Genomic DNA, 19283 nt, shown 5'->3' with positions numbered 1-19283 from the left:
GTATTTCAGAATATCAAATTCAGATCTCTCTCATGCCATCATAATGAGATCAATATGAAATACTAACAGATTAGAAACATGTATATGCATATCCCTACAAATTACTTCTAACTATAGCAGTGGATAATTTTATTTTTTTACCTTAGCATTTTCAAACTCTGAGAGAGATTATGGAAATTCACATTTTTGCTGAAGTTCACATGTTCTTAGTCAACGTTTTCTAGTAGATGCCTTTACACTGAAACATCTGTTTAAACATGCAGTAAACATCTATGACTAGTGGTAGCTCTGCAAAAAGAGATGCAAAGCTCAGCTCTTCTTACCCTCCAAGAGCATCTTCATTCTTTCTTTTTTTTCCTTTTACCTTTTTACCACTTTCTGTCCATTTTTAGTTATCTAAAAAGTATTGTTATCAACTGAGACAAGGTCAAAAAGTTCTAGCTCTTCCTGAGAATCAATTGAATACCACTGCCCTATGAATCTGGGGAGATACACCTTTGCTTCAGGTCTGACAAACTTCTCCACAGTTTCCTGCTTGCCTCCTCCAGGCTAGGTTTCTATATTTCTAACTTTTTCTGTATTAAAAACCCCCAGGTAACTTCCTTCCTGTCTAATGACTACTTGAGAGGATTCATAGTTACAGAAAATCAATGTTTTAAATGGTATTGAACAATGCTCTCAGAATCTCAAGGTGACTGGTTCAATCTTCACTGATTAAACATGACACAATATCATCAAAGTAAGCTGCAAAGTTGTTCTTTGCCTTTTCCTATTCCTTTTTGGAAAGAACAGCATATAATTTCAACCAGAAAGGTATCCTGAATTACAGGAAGACAACGGGATTCTTGCTGTTGTTTTAAATGACTGGGAACAACTGAAAGGGATGAGGATCAACTATTAAGGATTATGTAATTCCAAAACATTGTAAAGGCACCAACTTCAGAAGAAATATACCTGGCCTGTGGACAGTACTCCTGATTTCCTATCTAAGGTCTAAATACTAAGGACTCAAGAATATAGATATTTTAATGCATTCACTTCTCTGAATTTGAAGCATCAAATCTTAGTTTCCAAGCAACTTTCATGAAGAAACAAGGTTGTTTTTAAGTTATTATGGTTTCAGCAATTCTAATGATTATTTAAATGTAAAAATACCTCTCAAATAAAAGTGACAAGTTGCCAAGTACACTGATGGTAAATGGTATTTTGAAAATCCAACACAAAAGCAAGTACAATTATAAACTATGGCTTTTTTGCACTCAACCTTCTTGGATTTGCAGTTACAGCATGCCTCAAATGCCTCCAGTAAAGTAGAATTCAGCTTGCCAGCATAAAATACTTGTGTGATACAATGAAGAAAGCTTAGATTATGTCCTAGAGCTTTACTGAAAGCAATGTCTATAACCTTCAGAAGCTCTGAGCATGGGTTGTACGCCTCCAGCATTGAAAAGGTCAAATTTCTTTTTCATTTTTTCTCTCTTATTTGCCATTGCTTTCTTTTCGATAGGTAAATATAATGCTCATAAAAGAGAACATAACAGGAGAAGCTCCAACAAGTCATAAAATTGAACTTCTGAACCTTGTGCTCTTATGAGCAGAAGCCAGGATTAGGGCAAACTTACCCAAGCTCTCCACCTGTCTAATTAACAAACTTCAATTCCGAAATCTGCCTGTTTCTCACAGATAGGTTGGCAAGGTAGGAGGTTGGGAGACAAACTGTTCTTTCACAAACATATACATACAAAAAACAAGTGAAGTGCTTTCAACACAGTTGAAAGAGCAGCTTTAAGTGTTCACCTTTTCTGAAGTTCTCAGAAGGCAGCCTGAAAAACAACTTGAATGCTAGAGGAAAACTACTGTTTGAGAATGTCTACCTCTGCCAGGTAAAGCACCTGCCACACCACCTTCTTTCTGGGGCTGGCAGGAATGCACCTCACCCATTAGTTGCCAAAAGCAATAATCTCAAAGACCCTGTCCAAGAGCACAGACCCTTCTGACAATACCACAGTGTAACACTGACATTGGAAAGGTGACATTAGATCAAATCTCTCTCTTCTATTAACATGCACTCTTCCAGTAGAGCTAGAGATCTATGCCCTTAGATGTTAAACAAATAACTTCCATTAACACGGAGAAAAGTTCCTGGTATTTGTAGGAGAAAAAAAAAAAAAAAAAAAAAATAGATGCCTTTTCTATGTAAACAAATAGCTGTAGATGGCATCATTTAACAAAAGGAAATAACACCAACTGTAAACAAAGCAGTCAGGTGCACAGTTTCTCTTTTAAGTAAGATGACCTTGAGGTCTTAAGGAGAAAAAAAAAAGCAAAAATACCACCAAAGTCAGGCAAGTCCACAGAGCATTGTCAATTAATGTCACCATTGTTCGTGAATTAATTTTTCCATAAATGCATCCAGAAAAAAAGGCTGTAAACATGGAAAACAAACAAACAAACAAAAAAGGTAATTCTCAGTTAAAAATAAATTTGAAATGGATAAAGACTGAAACTGCGTCATCAGGCATAGATGTAAGAACTTGCTGGAAACGAATTAGAATGTGGGGGAATGTTCAAGTTAACAAGAGCGTAACTTAATGAGAAATTTTGAATAGTTCAAATGAAAGACGTGTTTATCTCACATTCTGAAAACTCCCTTCCCCCTTCTCTTTGCCTCCTAGAGGACCTGAGAACAAAGGCAGAGAAAGAGAGCAGTATGTAACATTTATAGGTACAAATCTGAGATCAGTCAAGGTCATCAAAATACGAGCTGAGGCTGACTTCCTTTAATTTGCAAGAAGCTGCATTGCTTTCTCTGGGGATGTTCCAAGAGCCAGGGAATGCGACAGAGCAGCAAAGGCTGTTTATGGTCTTTTTATTCACCGTTCCAGTTCACTATTCCAGTAACAGGCTAGACATGAACCATTTATACTAGCCTTACAGAACTTTCCTGAAGGAGGAAATTCTCAGTAGAGCACTTAAAGCCTTAAAATATTTTGAGATAAAGCAAAAAGGAGCAGAAGAAGAAAGCTGAAACACTGCGAGATGTTTTTCAGTTATAAAACAATCCCCAAAATTAAAAAAAAAAAAAAAAAAAAAAAAGAAAGAAAGAATCTAAATACATTTCATTTCCCATAGCTCACTTATCAGCATCTTATACTTCTGTTCTTGATTTGAAGTCAAGCATCAAATACAAAAAGCTTTGGAAACTCAGTGGGCCAAATTAAACCTGATACAATCCTATTATCTGCATATGAATTTAGGCTACTTAGTTGGTTTCATTCCTACCTCAGCATTTTTCCCTAAAGAAATTCTAAAATAGTCCATTTTACTTCTCACTAATATACCTTGTTAATAGCAACTTTTAAAATCTTAATTTGATGATTGCAAAGGATTTAAATTGTATGAAATTCTCTAAGCCCTACTTCAATGTATGTGCAGATTAAAATGTATCAATTTCATATTTTATACTCTCATTCTATAATAGGACTTTATTGTAAGATCCGCAAAGGTTTGATGCAAATCATAATTATCTTTCCCAATTTGATTTCATACTCCTATCTAGAATTCAGCTTCTTCTTCATCTTCATATGGAATGAAAACCTCATAATCAACTTCTACATCTTTCCTTAATGCATACAGATGATACCTACCATTTTTGTAGGTGCTCAGATGGAAGAAATAGAGCTTTTACTTCTTTATAATGTCCATTCAGCTTGATATGAATAGATGGAAATACTTTCTACATTTGCTCCTCTAGGCATTGTTTCCTTCAATAAATAAGACAGCCTTATTGCAGGTGCTCTTCCATGGACTTTTATCAATTGCTTTTCATATTAAAAGCTTTATTATTTTTAGCTCATCAACCTCATGCATCACCAAGAATGTTTATTGCTTAAGACTGTTGGCAAAGGACTGTTTCAAGGGTTTTACAAAAATAGATAATGAAAGAGAAAAGCACTAATAATTCCATTAGCAATTCATTTCAGATCCACAAAAGCTGCAGTTCACTAACAACTACTATCTCACAGATATACACACACACTCAATACTTTCTTCTTTCATAGAAGCATAAGGCACCTAGCACAGTAAGTATTACCTATAAAGTAAGAAAGGCTTCCAGGCATTGCAGTAATAACAATAAATACTAACCTACACAAGCTAACAGGAGTAAATACGAATACTTAAAATCCTTAGTGCATGGGAAACCATCAGATAACCTTTTCTGCTACAAAACCTCTTTTAAAAGGTCAGATGTTATAACAGTGCATTGATTTGCACAAAACAGGCCATGATAAGGTTCTTAGGCAACTAGGTATAATATTTGGTAGCATGCAGATTTTCAACATCCTACATGCATCCCATCAGAAAATCTTTTATTGTACCTGGCATCAGTGTTTACAGCTATAGTTCTCTAGACCCCATGGCAATATTAAGACAGTCAATCAATTCATTCCAAGTGAAGAACAAAGAATATGTTGCAGCATGCAGTGCCAGTAACCAGACTGATGAAAGGCCAGATCTACTGCTTCAAAGGAAAGCCATATCGAAACCAAAGGTGAACAGTGTTTGGTTTCGCTTGGCTAGAAAATGAAACAAGAAAAGGTCATGAGCATTCACTGGTATTTGCTTAAAGTATACTGGAGTTTGAGCACTAGCCATAACAAAAGCTCAATTCAGATGGTACAACAAGGTAAAATGCTACTTCTGAACAGTTTAAATTTGATTTGTTATTATGACAATGTTAGACAACAGTTGCCCCAATTAGCTCATGTGGTCATGCAAATATGCAAAAAAAAAAAAAAAAAAAGCATTGATACAGACTTAAGATACAGAAAAGTTCCTTTAAGTAAAGATCAGATATAAAATGTAGAGAAAGAATTAATTATATCTAATTTTAACTGATAATATGATACAGTTTTAGAGAATATCTTTTGTTGAAATATACAATAAGAAATCTTTGAATAATGGTTTGATTTTTCTAAAGATACAATATTACTTTGCCATTGGAAATCCTCTCTAGGATGAGGGAATTATTATGCTGTCCAGTATTTACATTGCTACATACAATACATGAAATCACTAAATGGATCTGCTCTTATAACAGAGATGTGAATTATAATTAGTTCCAAACATAAAGTACAGGTAGAAATTTTGCACATGTAACAGACATTTCTAGCCATCTTCCCCACTGATCTGAACAAACAGGATTAAGGCAATGGACAACACACAGGAAAACTAGTCCAGAAACAGAGAGCACCAGTATCAATGACCAACCACTTTCAGTTGGAATTTCTCAGTCCCTCAACAAATTGTTTCTAATTTGATGACTAGTATCACACAGGCTTAAAAAACATCATTTAAGGTTGAAGGTTCCTCTGCTATAACCAACAGCATAATGTAAATTTATAATAAAAAGATAAATGTTATTCCTTATTTTTATATGTTTCTTGGATAATCACACTGTTCTGTATTTAAATTTTTTCAAGGTTTGTCTAAGAAGTTTTTGCCTCAAAGATACTGAGGCTTATTTATGATTTGACAGCAAATGCCATTTAGAGCAAATAAAGTGTTTTTCTTTAGATACATCTTTATCTTAAACATACTCCTAAGAAAGTAGTTTTATTCTATTTCAGTAAGAGTTTACTAAGGAATTCTGCTACAGGAAAAAAATAAGCTTTGCTGCAACATCATAACATTACATAAACATTTCCTATTGAAATATATCTATACATATATATATTTACATACGGAAAAACATACACATGCTTATATGTTATTGCAGACTAATCTAAGTCTGGAAGGCTGATGCCAACTTGCTTTCCAACATGAGACCAGTAGACACATTTTAAAATGAAAATTAAACAGTGTATTAATCTTGAATTACTCCTCTTCAGTAATACAAATTTAACCCACCAGCTGAGGATGCACAAAGAAAGTAAGTAAGCATTCTAGTTATAAATGAAACTCTCCTTTGCAGGAGAGCACAAGTAGATCCTCTAATACTTCCCAATGAACAATTACAACAAGATATAAAGGGTCAAACATTTGAGTTCTATTTACTAGAATAACAGGAAATGCAACCATTCTTCTTTTGCTTTTCCACAACAGCAAAAGCAAAGTAAAATATTTAATCTGACTATTGCTACACCACAGTCACCATTTATCTAGAGCTAAAACCAGCGAGAGTGAATTTAGAACAGGGTCCTAATTAAGTAGGAGGCTTTGAAGTAATTATTTTTTCCTGAATGTTAAATGTCTTTGCTGTACAGAGGTAAATAAAGCATCCTGGGAGATGAGCAATCTGCAGATGATATAACCCAATTTTGGTACGACACAGCTGCTGTATTGTGCATTTTGTTGCTGGTAGGCCTCCCAGGACTACATGCCACTGCCTCTCCAAGGGGTTGGAAGAGCAGAACTCTATTGCTACAGTTCCTTCACTGCAGAAGTTCAGACTCCCTGTAAACATTCTTGCAGTTGTTTGTAAGAGCTGCCACCCCTGTATTCAGTATGTCCTCCCAGAGGGAGAACCGAAAGGATTTAACTGAAATTCTACATAACAAAGAACAGGCTACGTGCCTTAGAGTGAAGAATCATCCTGACATATTGATTAACACCCAGCAGACACACTATAAATGAGGTATAATTTGTCAGGACTCAGTGACAGTCTTTGCTTTCTTAAAGCTCATCTTCTATTCGCTCTTCTAACTTCCTTTTCGTTAAAGCAATTTCTTGAGCTCGTCTTCAGCCAAGTGTCATCTGCTCTCTCCCATAATCGTTACCCTTCTCACTAATTAGCAAGGTTTAGCTTCCTCCTGTTATGCACTTAATTAACTTCTCCACCTTTGGAAATGCAATTTCCCCTGGACAAAATTACTATCATGACGGTTTCATACAATGAACTATTTCTAAGTACAGACTTCAAATGAAGCAACACTGTTCAGAAAGACAGTGAAAGGTGCAGAGGACTTTCAGAAAGCGAACTGACTCTACAATAGTGGCAAAGATAAGCATGCAGGTAAAAAATTAGGTATTAAAAAAAACTTAACCAAGGTACCACCATCAGTTTGGAGTACAGATTGACTTACTTAGGAAAGAGATGAAGAATAGCTATTGTATGCACCACATGCTATTCTCTAACATTCATACAGTCACTTCCCAGTCTGTTAATATTTTTAACTGCATAATAGCAGCGAGTATATCTAAATTCAAAGCTTCATTTGTCATCCTCTTTCAGCAGATATACAGCAGTAACAACACTTCTGCTGAAAGGATGTGCTTTATAGGCCAAACAGAAATAAAAAGGACACAGCAATAAATAGAAACAAGTCATATAGTCCCAGCTCAAATGAATGGCAAATCAGAGGTACAGAACAGAATGTAAGTCTCTCATTTTCCTCTCCAATCCTTTATGGAACAAATTTATGCAGCTGCTTATGGACTCACAATGTTTGGCCTAGATTCGCTATGATGTGCTGAGATTCCTATTGCAATAGAAAAAGAATGCATTTATGCGAGTTTCCTTCCTAGGACCATGTGCAGTTTCTCTACCTCATAGTCAGCACCAAAAGCAGGAAGTCACAGAAATCACAGGATATGAATGAAGATCATAAATGCCAGGAATTTAATGTTATCTTGCCTAAAGGACATCTAATATTCTTATTTATTGCTTTTGCTGTAAGGAAACATTTTAGTAAAAGAAATTACAGGAGCTTTTTGGATGTTGGGTTAATTCTGAAAATTAATGGCCTATTTGAAAGAATGTATACAAACAAATTCCTGCCTTTCATTTCATCCTAGATAAGACTATGGAATTTGGCCTGTAGTTCACTGTTACAGCTGTTCTTTTCCTTATACTCCTCCAGCAAAAAGAGATTTGTGCTTTTAGAAAAGAAATACTTTACCAAACATAATAATACCTCTATTTCTTCTCCTGTGGTACAATGTTCTCATGGTTTATGGGAATTCAGGAGGGAATAAAAGGCTGAGTGAGGGGACAGAAATTAGGAAGATATCAGGAATATTTTGCTAGCATTGCCAATCAGCATGTTTAATCATTAAGGGTCCATATATTTGATGAAAATAGGTAAAAGTTCTTTTCACACAGTAAACGTGAAAATCTAACAAGCATGAATGTTTTAATATTCTCCTTATCCCAACTGACTTATACTGCAAGAAAAATGAAAAACAGCCACACTTACGAAGATCGCATATTAGACAGTTTATGAGAATGCAAGTAACACTTTTTCTTTTTAATTAACAAACTACATTAACGAATTCAGATTACTAGTAACCTGAATTTTTAATCAATTACATTGAGTTTAGTTAATGACATTTTACAACTCACCTCAATTCCCAGAGAGTCCTATGGCAAGCAGGAGGACTACAAAAACATCCATATGCGCCTTCAGATCATCACTGGAAGTTGTTCCAGATTTTTATTAGAAACACAGATGGGTTTTCTAGAAGAAATTACAAAATTCCTTCATTCTGCAAAGATCCTGTAGGGAATTTCCTGGCTACAAAGTCTATTCATTAGAATGCTAGCCAGAGTTGGTCAAATATTAAATGCACTGATTTGTAAATGTCACTCCTCTCATCCCCCCCCCCCCCCACCCCTCCCAATATAAAAACATAAATTGATGTATTCTAATTTATGGGGTCGTGTTACTTGTTACTGGCAAATATCCATTCAAGTGCTAGTCATTAAAGAACACTTTCATATATTCCCAAGGCTTCATGATTGCTTAACAGGAAATCTATATTAGGACTGGCTGTTCACTGTTTTCCTTGATACTTAATACTCTAATCATGAAATTGTACAGCACAAATACATAGCCAACAGACAGAAAAACTCAATGAGCTGCCCACTCACAGAACTGTTTATCAGAGAAACTTTTGGTAATTCTGTGCATTTCATATTAATCTGAAGAGTTCATTTGTCAAGATGTTCTTGAACATAAAAAAGAACAAACAGTTATTTCAGAACAACTTGCTAATAGCTCCCTCCTTTCCACTTAAACAGAAGAGACACACTATTAAAAATTTAGATTCCCTTCTTTTAATTTTGTTGTGCCACCATAAACGAAAAAGAAAAAAAACAAAACAACAAAACACCACCTTATGGAACACCTCAGCCAGGTGCAAAATAAAGGAGGAGCAAGAAAGAAAAAAATTAAATCCCCAAACAGATACCTACATGAATGAACTGAAAAACAGAGCCACCTCTTCAAATTTATTATATTTTGCATTGACTACTTATTTGTAGGTTCCCTCTTCACTGCTGCATGACTGAACATTTAAGAATGAGACCTTTAGACTCAAACATGACTTAACCTGATAAATTTCTAACCCAATTTACAGCAACGTCATGCATATGCTAAAACCCATCTAACATAAATATTTAATGAAGAAATAAACCTGCCAGAAGAATAAATTTACAACACATTTAGCGTACAGCATTTTAGAGGTGTCTGCCGAGTAGGTTTTGCTGTCGAGACAAGGTTTTAAACTGCCAATAGTTTAAAAGTAGTAATTTTTCATTGCATTTCATTCGTAAGCTCTGCTCCTTTTAAGAGACTCCAGGCTGTCAAGGTTAATTGAACCCTCAGGGCCCTCAGAATGACTGCACTCATTGGGGCTCCGCAGGCTCCAGCTCAGCTCCCTGATTCTTTTGCTCTAAATCTTGTCTCAAATGATCTTTTTCATAAATACAATTTCAACTTTAATCTCCACGATGATGATCTGCTGATCTAATTCTCTGCTTTAGACCTGTATCTGTCTGCCCAGACTAAAATGGCTATCTTTCTGACATTTCATCATCGGCTTAAAACACCGTATGCACATAACAAGGAGCAGAGGAGAAGAAAGCTAAAATTTTCTTTTTGTCTAGACAGCATGAATTGCACCTGGATGACACTAAAATTCCACATCCAAACTTTCTGAACTAACCTGCTTTTTGCCATCAAACATTTCTAAGTTTTGGACCTTGCAGGAGCTCCAGAGCTCTTTCACAGAGCTGCTGGCAGATCTGCCACAATTCCCCAACCCCTGGGAAATTCACAACCATAGTCTGGCTGTTTCTCTCTTGGTGAAAGCGGAGGAGCACGATTCGTAGGTCAGGATGTAAGTACACTGCTTTTTGTCAGCTGGTCACAGAGAAACTGCTCTGCTTGGACACCTGTGATGAAGCGACTCATCAACTTTACTAAAGCAAAGTGCTTCTGTTCTGAATTTGGAAAAGGCGTTGAAGAAAAAAAAAAGATCATAAGAAACAAATGGGCTGGGTTTGTGTTTAGCTTCATCTTATCTGATGCATCACTACAGATAAAATAGCTAAATTTCCTTACCAAATTAGTCTAACATCTTCAAACCAGTTTTACTCTCTGAGCAAGTGCACGGGTTCCATTGTGTTTAGAGGACTCATGTCCCCTTAGAAAAACCAGTTTTAAGAAAACTTTTGCTTTCCTTCTGAAACGGGGCTTTCAAAATGTAACTTGTCAGGTTTTCTGCTGGAAATGTAAACGTATTTTGGCTTTGTATTGTCATTCTGAGAGAAACAACTGCCTTAACACTGTATTAATATGCATAATAAATTTCACTTCCTGATGAACAATATCCAAAGTCTCCTTTTTTGTTTTAAGATCTGAAGTATTCAATCTCCTGCCTAGGAATGTTTCTGCCAAAAGAGCACATTTTCCCCCAAAAGTTTATGTCATACAAAATAAATAAATAAATAAAATTCAACTTCTGAAAGACTCATAGCCAGAAAATTATAGCTTGAAAATAAAACTGAAAAAGTAAAACAGGAAAAATGATACATTCCTTGGGAGTCTTTATATCTACATATATGAGCACAAGTGGGACTCTGCAAAGTATCAGCCACCCTGAAACTTAAATCAACTAATCACAATTATTGTCATTAAATTAAAACATTAAGAGCAGCTACCTAATTCAGAAATAGCCAATAGAAGTGCTTTATCAAATTGTGTTAAAAACCACTGTGGCCACTTCAAAATTCAAACTACTACGCCTCTTTTATTTTTATTTAAATATTCACATTTTTAACAGTCCACATGGATTTGCAAATCTGTTAAATTAAAAACCTCAAATAAAAACCCCAAACTAAAAACCTATAAAAATCACACAATATGAATGATGCCAGGCTCCATTCTGCACTTCATTGTGTTCTGTGTTTTATAAGGTGATGAGGCTGATGAAACCCAACACAGTAGAATGTATTGGATATGGAGCAGAAATGTAAATCAAGTATTTCCAGACAAGTTGACGCATAGCCAAGCAGCAACTTGGTACCACTTCTATTACAAATGGGAAATGTATTACTCTCAAATTGCTTTAGTGTTTTTAACCAGGTTCTTACTATTAGAGCTGCATCATCCTTGCAGAAGTGATTGAGTGCACTCCTTATATAAGAATAATTTTCTGATTTTTCAAAATATGCATTGCCTTGAGTGTACTTTTCCCTTAAGGTACTTTTGCCTCCTAAGAGATTAGGATATGTTTTTAGAAACTCCATCCATCTGAAGTGTCCCAGTTTCAGTACTTCCCCAGTTTGTTCACATGCACAGATCCTTTTAATCTTTTTCTTACACTGAGAACCATTTAAAACTAGCACCGACAAATTTATTTTGCTCTGCTTCAACTTTTCCTGATGAAAGTAGTCTTTTCCTATTCCCCAAGGAAGGAGTTACTGGAACTAAGCATAGTATTTACTTTAATGAGGGTTCAAGAAGGTATCAGCACTGCTGTTTACTAGGCAGGATCTTCCATTCTGCTCTACATCAGGATGAGAATGCTAAACTGCATCCCAGTTACTAAACCTGAGCAGGGAAGATTCATGCAGACTTCTGCACCCAGAGAGGCTATAATAATTAACTTCTCAATAAAGCTGTAATTAATTATTGACAATTTAATGTCCCTACTTTTAACCTTAAATAACAGGCGGGAAAATTACTGTCTGTCATCTCATCTTCAGTACTGCCAGGTGCAGCACATGTGCTCTCAATCAGGTCATCCCATCTACATCAGCCACTTACACTATCCATTCATTCTGTAGCTGCATCTTCCCCTTCATAGCGATGGATTCTTCACTTGAATAATTTAAGTCTGAGTTTTATAATAGACACTCATCATTTAGTAAAATGAGCTGCTGAAACGGGCCTTGGAAGCAGATCATCTCTAATGTTTTACACAAAAACACATCTCTCAGCTACTTAGAAAACCACAACTCCACCAGCTGATATTAAATAGTAGTTACTAAACTGGATATGTAACCATGCCCTTTTCTATTTGTTTTCTCTGCAGTCACTTGGTGTTTTGAGTACATCTATTAATTTATAAGGTGTCTGTTGTTGTAGATAGCTTTTAAACAGTTAATAGGAATCCATGGCTCCTCACCCAACAGCATAACCGCACTCTGCCTAATAAACTCCTCTTGCACTAAAGTAATGATCCTCACTTCTCTTTCACACCTCTCATGCTGAATTCACAATTGTATAGTTATACATTTCACAATGTATGAAAGAAAAATACTGTATAGCTTTTCCATGGAAATTGCTTTTGTATCACAGGGATTCAGAAACTCTCCAAACCAAACAACAAACAACCTGAGAAGTATTCATATAATGCCTCTACCTCCAAGAAAAAAATTTAAGTTATGAATCCCATGCGTATCAATAGATGGCATCTGTCAAACTTGGTGAACTTCTGGTTAGAAATTTCACGCAGAAAATACATATGCAAAAACATTTCTGCAGCTAAGGACGACCAGGAAAGTTAAGTCACAACTCTGAAACCCTATAATTATTAGCCCATTCAATTTAACAGCTAAGATAGATGGTTTCAAAACAGACACAAAAACAATGATGTCCAAAACAAGGAAGAGCTCTTATTATTTAAATGTAGAATGTAGCTGGGGAAAAACAACAACAACAAAAAAAAATCCAACCGTATAGGATGTCTTGAAGAGCTGCAATTTGTTTATAATTTCCGAGCCAGCTTTCTTGTCCTGATTGTGTATATGTTTGAAGTATTTTAAGTGGTTGAAATACAGAATGATTCAAGGCTTCACAAACTAACATTCTGTTTTATCTTTATTTTGGGAAATACATTTGATCTGTTGAAGGCTTTGGTTAGATATAAAAGGTTATACTCACTTTTTTTATATTCTAGTTTTCAAATGGATGAAGTAGGCAAGTGAAGACTTTCATTTAGTCAGATCTGGGTCTGAAAACAGATAAAAGCATTTGAGGCTGAGTATAACCCTGTTATTACAGATCTTCCATGCTCAGAGTCCCCTGAGAAGTTCTAATGTTTTTGCTTACCAAACATGGACTTTTAAATGTGAGATCTATTTGACAATGAATTTCTAGTAATAGGCACAAATTCTTTTGAAATGAGCATTCAATTTCTTGTTTTCAGCCATTCTTTCTTAAATGTTTCTAGCTGATTTAAATCATCGCCTATGTCAGCTGGAATGGGGGAGGCAGGCTGACTCTTGTGTTCCAAAGAGACTATACATTACACGTGGCACCCTCCACCCCCAGCACAGTCTTTAAGCATTAGTCTATCCACATCAGCCTCATCAAACAGCAGCAAGCCCCAAGGTTTTCCACCAGACTTCAAATTTGCTATTCAGCATGGAGTTTTTACATTAACCTTCATACAATGTGCATCAGTGCACGAATGTTTCCCATGTGGTGAGTTGACAGCTACACATGCCAAAAATCTCTCTTTCCATGCAATCTAACACCAGCAGAACTGCAGGACAGGATTTTTTCTCCCTCATGCACAGCTTGAGCCAGCTGCAGTGCAAGGCTAACGAACATACAGCGGTCACTAAAAAAAGTCTGTATGGCAAGCTGGTTGGAATCCAGCACACTGCACATCTGGGGCACAGGGAAATATCACAGGTGGAATGATCCTTCTGTTTTGAATGCTTACGCTTGACTGTCGCACAGCTCGCTGTACGGCATGCCTCTGCTGAAGCCATGCGATGGTGTAAATCTTTGGAGAAGCTGTTACAAAGTCCTCGGAGGGCATGTTGCTGAGATTTCTTTATTGAAGTCACAAGTTTCCTTTTGCTTGCACATATTCCCTAACACTTCATGAAGTTTGTCACCTTCAGGCTTTCAGTGAACTCTTATTAAAATGAATTTGGCATCTTGTGCATTTGATTTAATTCCCCCCCCTTTTTTTTTTTCTCATGGGCATCAAGAATTAAAGTGTGACACGCAAAAAAAAAAAGCCCCAAAAAACCAAATGTTTTCATCCTTATGATCCTCCCCAAAAATAACATAATGTGCTAAGCCAGAGCAGTCCACTGAAATTTAAAAAATTAAAGGTTGTTTCTGAGATAAACCTGTATTTTTTGAGGTAAACTTAACCTTTGTGTGCAGTGAACAGGCAACTTTCTTAAGGCTATGAACCTTAAGTATCTGATATATATAGCTTAATGAGATCATTTTATATCTCTCAATAAAAACTTCTGAGGAGGAAATAAGAAAAATGGGTCTTAAATTCTCACCTCTGATTATGCCTGAAGTTGCAAAGAAGAAAGCTTTATTAACACACGTGAAGGAATTCATAAACTGCATGAGTACAGAGAACTCTGCATTAGAATTCCTCAGTGAGATGCCCACAGACAAACAGTTCTTTCATTCATTCAGCACAGCATAAAACCCTACAGGCAATCAGCCTGGCTAGGCCTATGAATGCATGCACACATCATCATTCCCATGCCCACATCCCTGCTCAAACTTCTCCGCATCACTTTTGGATGTGTGACAGGGTCAATACCCCTGTGGTACTGCTTCACCTTCCCCTAAGCTTTATCCTCACACTCCTCTTTTTTCCTAACAAAAATTCAGACATTTCTCATCTCCAGAAAACTTCAACTCAGAGGTCAGAGCTGTGGAAAACCTAGGTAAGATTCAGCTCCATCATGAAGCGACCACTAAACTCACAAGGAGCCTTCAAAGCTAAAGACCTGGTGTGACTCTACATTGATAGAAACACTCTCAAAACCTGCACATACATACTAAATCAAACACTTTAAATAGAAGCAGTATCTAAAGAAATAAACAAGAATACAGCTTACAATAAACACAGTCTTTACTTCATTGTTATCAGACAGAAATACTCTCCCAGACACAACACTCTGCATCATCCAGACAAGACTACATCCAGGTTTTATTTTTCATGGTCATAAATGAAAGTTGATTTCCTTTTCTGCCTACTATGGAACCAGGACGGTACTGTAGATTTTCTGTGTTTTTCAATCTACTAAATAAGATCATTTGCTAATATCTTAGTCATAAAACAAGGATCATCCTGCATTTCATTCATAATGCATCTATAAACAGTATGAAATGTGATGTGCTATTATTTGACGTTTTCTTCTGTACAAGAAAATCCTATATTGTTTAATCTCCTCCCCTCAAATATTTGTTATTCCAAAAAGTGTTTCACTTCCAAGTGAAACAGCATGTCTGCACATGCTCAACAACTGCAATACTGTCAAGTCAAGCAGAAATTTTATTATCAGGCAATGAACTCATGGGCAGTTTAGTGTGATCAATGTATGATGAAAATCAGACAGTCATGGAGATGCAACATAAGGAAAAGATTATATACATGTGGATCACAGACAGACAGAGGTGCCCACACACCTCCCTGTGCCTGCTGAAGAGTTTTTGAGCTTCTCATTAATTAAAGGGAGAGGGCAGGGATCAGGCACAGGATGGCAATGCAACATGCATTTGATCACACCAGAGAGCATCAGCACTTCATAATGTACTGCAGATAGCTATTTGGGTATCAAATGTTAGACAACAGTCACTAATCCTCAGTCATTGGCACCTTCTACCGTCCCTTTGGAAGCCCTTGAAATCCAGCCCAGTTACTTAGCTCTGTGCTACAGAAAGGATTTTGGTTGCATGCCACACATGGCTGTATACCCACTTTGGGTTTTAAAGAAAGCAGATTTCTCAACTGGGACCAGGGATCAAAACTCATATCAAAGCTTCTATGAGAAGAGGTGAAATGATCTGGTCACACAGAATGTGGTTTGTGTGTGGCAGACAGAAGGAGTAAACGCAGAACTGAGCTGACTAATTAGCCTCATGCTCCAGTCCATTTTTTGGGGGGAAAAAATTTACCTTTAGGCAAATCATCCCCTGTAGTCTCTTTTATTGTAGGACTCAGCTGGCAAGAGTGGACATCTAAATGTATTTGTGAATATTTAGTAACTGACAAAAGCTTTTTGGATAGGTTGGGATTATTTTTAATTAGAGTTGTATATAACAGATCACTGGGGATGAAATACTGACAAATTATCCTGTTTCTGGCTGGGACTGCTCTGCTTGATCAGCTCCCAGAATGGTAGGTCTACACCCGTCAGGAGATTTAGGACAGCAAATTCTCTTAATCTTTGTTTTGGCTTTTACTGCCAACTAAATATTTACAGTTTTGGAGGACTGCAGGGAACAACAATGTAATCAAGCAGGCTCTCTCTGAACTATTTGAACATCCACACAACACTCTTTAATTATCACATAGCTGCCAATCTGCGACTACACATGGCAGAGGTCGATGTTTAAATAGCAGTGGTACATTAAACATCAAAGGTAAAAATGTGTTAATATTAAGTGCAATTAAATTAGGACAGTTTTCAAATAATTTGAGTTTGGCAGCAGAATAAATTTATGAAAAGTTGAAGGCCAAAACAAAAAGCCATAGAATATACTTGCTATTTACATTAATCTGTAAAAACACACAACAAAACACTCTGAGAGTGCCTGCCTTCAGTTTTGCTGTTCTTAGTACTTTAAAAACACTTCTCACTTACCTGACATACAAAAGCTCCAACAGCACCATATGCTTAAAAAACATGCATTCATTTTGTGTAGATCTACAGAGCGGCGTATTAGAAGACATATGACATGTCAGAGGATGCACACAAAGAAAATGCAATTCCAGCAACTTCAGAAGCAAAGTCTAAAGGCCAATCTACTACTGCTGCCAAGAAACATGATTCCAAGAGACTACACATTAAAGCAAGAACAAATTGGCTTTTAATTCCAGTAGTGCAGATGGGTCAGAGTCTACATAAGTTTCCTTTTTTTAAAGTAATTGTTATAGGCAAAATAACTGCAAACACATCCTGTAAAGATCTGCCTTTCCATTATTTTAATGAGCCAAAAGGACTAGCACTTTATGCAAGGAACTGGTTTTCACAATTGGGTTGATTCGTGGATGCCAAAATCCTGTTCTATGTTCTATACACTCTGCCTTACACATACTGAGGAGTTCTGTTTCAACTTGGACTACCTGCACAACTCACAGCCTGCAGTTATTATTTTTCAGACTTTGCTGTGGGAGTCTAGGTAATGAGGAGAAAACCAGTGGAAAAAAAGCATAGAGGAAATGAAATGGGTATCAGGAGATGTATTCATGTCCATTATGAATAGAGGCGCTCACCCATTTTGTCCTCTGACTGAGCTAAAAGTGAAATCCAATCTACCCAGGTTTCATTGTGTAAACCAGGTGAAAAGAAAATAAATTCATTCTACAATAAATCAATTTTTTCCATACTGGAGGAAAATCAAATTCAGTGTCAAAATCAAGATTCAAAAAGCCTGTACAGAACTAATGAAAACAAGGCAGACAATCAAAATAAAGCATTGATTTATTTTGTTGCCACAGCTGCAAAGACATCTCTTAAAGCATGTTTTCTTCTGCAGATCACAGAGAAGAAATGTCTTGTCCTTTGCATGCTACCAGTAACTTTTTTCCCCATTTACTGTGTCTCAAAAACCTAACATAAAACCAGTGTATTAGGTCTATATAGGTTAATTATCTTTTTTCTATAATTCTACTCAAATGCAAAACAATTGAGCCTGAAATATATACAGAGATGTCCTCCCAGTTATTACAGTAATGCATGTCAGTGGAGTACTCCAAGTATCGCTATTCATTTCCTTTGTTAGGCAGAAAAGCCAGAACATCAAACCCACTTACCGCAGAACTGCTCCAGTGTCAGAGGTATGTCCAGGCACAAAACTACGCAAGACAGAAAATTTGATTTACAGAATGATTAATCAGCTAGACTCCATGCTACCTAGAAAAGCTATAAAAAAAGGTCAGATGCTATTTTTTACAAGGTTAAAGACATTAAAAGCCCCTAGATCAATATATTCAATATATGTAGGTTGCTCCAAAAGTAATAGCTCCTATTTATTTCCATGGAAACCAGAACAGATACGAAGAGCGCAGCAACATTATTTGACAGAGCAAATTATCAGCTACAAAACACACAGACACCACTACTAGCTATGCATTTTTGCCAGTGATGAACAAGAGTCTGCATGCCACATTCGTCAAAATCTGCATGGTCATCTGGAATGTGGCTTGTCTTTCATGTCACGGTCTCCACTCCTGAAACCCAGCAACCACTGCTACACTGTGCTCATATACACTATTTAGTCTACATAAATGTTCAGCAATCATCATTAATTGTCAATGGATGCTTGCTTTTTTTTTTTTTTAATGTCATTCAGTGACATACCTTTGCTTCATACACATGTCAGATGACAGTCAGTCAGACTGCTCCTCTGCTGCCATCTGTTGCTACTCAACAAAATTGAATAGAATATTGGCGTGAAGTTTCAACCTCTACTGACATATCACCAACATCTGCCACTGATATTGTGGGCATATATATAATAAAATAGGAGGCAGTACTTTTGGAGCAACCCTCATATATCATTACAAAGAATCTCAGAACTACAGGATTAGTTTTTAAGTATAAACAATTCTTGCAATCCGATATAGACTGGCCACAGAATGGTATGAAAAGAATCAGAATAATGGTAGAATAAACTTCTTTTTGAAGGAAAGTTCAAATCACAAAATACATTGCTAAGTTTAGAGTTCAAGTAGATAGCTTTAATTGACAACATCAGCTGTTCAAGAAATATATGCTTTGGAATATGCTAATTCAAATCTTAAAATAACAGTATAGAAAGTCCACTGTTTGCTCTTATTACTTTCATGGAGCAACATTTTTTTAAATACTGTAAATTACACTTTTTCATTATTGTGAGCATTGTCTAGAAATGGGGATGATACACAGAAATGTAGAAAGAATGGAGCGAAAAGAGCACAATATAGTGGACAAATTGCATGATTGATATACATATATATATATTTCATATTTAAATATAAACATAACCAAGAAAAGCACTTTACAAAGAGGAGTTCTTTAA

At 36.2% G+C, this 19283-nt stretch overlaps 1 long non-coding RNA gene across 13 annotated transcripts in view; it reads right to left on the bottom strand.

The window, feature by feature from the left end:
• LOC125699723 (uncharacterized) overlaps positions 1–19283 on the bottom strand; it is a 122752-nt gene that overhangs the window by 72424 nt on the left and 31045 nt on the right. For 11 of the 13 annotated variants that reach the window (XR_007379670.1, XR_007379672.1, XR_007379671.1 and 8 more), the window contains 3 exons: positions 18037–18078; positions 13173–13242; positions 8345–8459 (listed from right to left, as the gene is read on the bottom strand). This is a non-coding gene — a long non-coding RNA (uncharacterized LOC125699723). Of the gene's footprint in view, positions 1–8344; positions 8460–13172; positions 13243–16864; positions 16969–18036; positions 18079–19283 lie in introns of those variants that run through there. The other 2 variants (XR_007379682.1, XR_007379680.1) reach the window with 2 other exon arrangements.

The sequence above is a fragment of the Lagopus muta genome, chromosome 13 (genome assembly GCF_023343835.1).
Source record: "Lagopus muta isolate bLagMut1 chromosome 13, bLagMut1 primary, whole genome shotgun sequence".
In the NCBI taxonomy this organism is placed as follows: Eukaryota; Metazoa; Chordata; class Aves; order Galliformes; family Phasianidae; genus Lagopus; species Lagopus muta.
The sequence above is the reverse complement of the archived record's forward strand: the minus strand, read 5'-3'. Positions and strand labels throughout refer to the sequence as shown.